At 41.2% G+C, this 2500-nt stretch overlaps 2 protein-coding genes across 5 annotated transcripts in view; one reads left to right on the forward strand and one right to left on the reverse strand.

Moving 5' to 3' along the window:
* LOC135222952 (thyrotropin-releasing hormone receptor-like) overlaps nucleotides 1-2500 on the forward strand; it is a 576292-nt gene that overhangs the window by 26360 nt on the left and 547432 nt on the right. The gene's annotated exons all lie outside the window — the stretch shown is intronic.
* LOC135222953 (protein extra-macrochaetae-like) overlaps nucleotides 1-2500 on the reverse strand; it is a 27492-nt gene that overhangs the window by 7345 nt on the left and 17647 nt on the right. The window lies entirely within an intron of this gene.

Here is a 2500-nt window from a genome sequence, read left to right on the forward strand (position 1 = left end):
GATGTATCGTGTGCACTGAGAGACATGCATTTTAAAATCTACACCTATCCATCATCGTTGGCACTAATAACAGTAATGAAAGTCAAAGCAAAATCTCATAATCACATCAGACGCTAAAATGGGGAATCAAATCCATAAGAATGTATTTGTCAGAGTCCTTTTGAAAATAGACAAATACCTTGTTAGAAGTAATTGACTGAGGGCTTGTTTCCACAACGGTTATAATAACAGCAAAATTGAAGGGCAGCAAAGAAAATAAAAGTGACCAGGAACAACTAAAGATTTGCAACTACTCTCTCTCTCTCTCTCTCTCTCTCTCGTTAACGTAGTTTAAACTGAAAATATGACGCGAAAAAGCCACTGCATTAGGCCACCGTGAAGGAACAGTAAAACCTGGCCCTAGAGATAAGTGAGCACAAGATGTCTCCTCGGATGGACTAATAAGTCTTTGAGACATCCTAATCCTTGTAACTCCTCGTAACTTAGCATTGCAAGTCTTAAAACAGGAAGGAAAGCCCCATGCCATGCATGACGCATGAGAGAGAGAGAGAGAGATTACCAAACAAAGGAAGCTAAATCGCTTAGGTGTCCAAAACTCTTTCATCGTGGATAATCAATTGTTTTATCACTTCGGCAACAAGAGCAATATGTTGATGTTCCCCAGTCAGCACTTCTCATGACTTCCTCACAGCGACAAAGGGTCACTTCACGAACACACACACACGCACACACACACACAGATCTTGCGATAAGAACCATTGTCCTTATCAGTGACGGACAGCTCCTCGTCAGTGAATCATTGCTGTCGTTCGCGACCTTCGGTGGTTAGTGCTGTGCCAGTAACCACCTGCAATTAAAACATAATGACACACAGTAAGACTCTACGTCTTATACATCACAGTAAAACAGTTAAAAAACAACCCACGTGAGTTTTAGTTTTTCTGGAAACTATTGAGATGTCTTTGTCTGTCCGCCTTCAGATCTTAAAAATGACTGAGGCTAGAGGGCTGCATATTGGTATGTTGATCACCCACCCTCCAGTATTTAATCATACCAAATTGCAGCAACACAGGCAACCACAGCCGGCTAAGTTTCATGGGCCGTGGGTGAGAGTTTCATACAGCGTTATACGCTGTGCTACAGAAAACTTGATTGCGCCAACACTGCATAAGTACCGAATGCTATACAACTGCGTCGTTGCACTGAAAGTTTACACATCTGTCGAATTCGTATCCACTGAACAATCTAATTCATTTTTCCTTGATGCAAACACGAATCAGTATATGCCTCTACTTGCAGTAACTTCGTAGATTAAGCTAATTCAGAGCTTTGAAAGTTATCGAACACAACCAGTCACCAAAATCTATGAACACTGGAGATACTTAACTAAAAGGTTGCTTATGCAACAGAAAGGCGCGTCTGCTTTCCATGAAGACTGCAGGTACTCGTCAGTCACAGCGTTTATGGAAAGGTTATTCCATCATCTATTTACAGACAAAGGTCGAAGATTCTAAGCAGACCCTTGTCTCTTGTCCTGAAAGGTCTATGTTTGTTTGTTCATCAAGTTTACGTTCCAGTCCTTTATCTTGATATTATTCATTTGCGTGTTTTAGTCACTGTTATATCTTACGTAAATGCTAGAAACGTTTTATTGGTATTTTAATCTATTTTAAGATGTGTTTTGCAGCGGTTTTTTTTAATGCCAAACTGAAAACTTTTACTTCTACTTCGACTGAACCGTCTCGTCTAGTTACTGATGTTATGGCTATTTAAAAGCTAACTATAAAAAAATTATTCAAAGAGAAATTCAAGAAGGAAACTGATGGATGGTTCTAGATTTTAATAGCTATGCGACGATCTCTCTCTCTCTCTCTCTCTCTCTCTCTCTCTCTCTCACAGGCTGTGTCGACCTCGCTTGGGGCCAAACCGGAATGCAAACTCCGGAGATGTATGCTAGTACTACACCAGCCTCGGTTTTTTTGCCACGCCCCTAGGTTAGGTTAGATTAGGTTAAGCATGTTTGTTCAAAGATGCACCATCTTCGTAATTTGGGTGAGGGAAACATAATGAGATTATTTCCAAGAAGATTCTGTTTAGTTTTTAAGATGTGGCGTGCCGCTTTTTTTACAAGGAGGGTCCCAATACTTTGTTAGTTCGGGAATATGCAACGGGGACCTCTTGCAATGAACAGAGAGAGAGAGAGAGAGAGAGAGAGAGAGAGAGAGAGAGAGAGAAGTCAATCAAGTCCTTGAGTCCATCTGTTGAGTCTGGAAAACCCAACATTAGTCAAATATCGCCAGTTGACATTGGCCCCTCCTTCCTTCCCTCCCTCCCCCCTTCCTTCCTTCCTTCCCTCTACGTTATTCCTATTAAACGCTACGAACGGCCATCGCCATTACTCGCGATGTATGATAGACGCAATAAGCAGTATAAGAAGGACGCAAAAAAAACAAAAATCAAAATACGCATCAGTAAATCCACCGGAAGTACGAAACTGAGA

This window comes from Macrobrachium nipponense, chromosome 8, assembly GCF_015104395.2.
Source record: "Macrobrachium nipponense isolate FS-2020 chromosome 8, ASM1510439v2, whole genome shotgun sequence".
NCBI lineage: Eukaryota > Metazoa > Arthropoda > Malacostraca > Decapoda > Palaemonidae > Macrobrachium > Macrobrachium nipponense.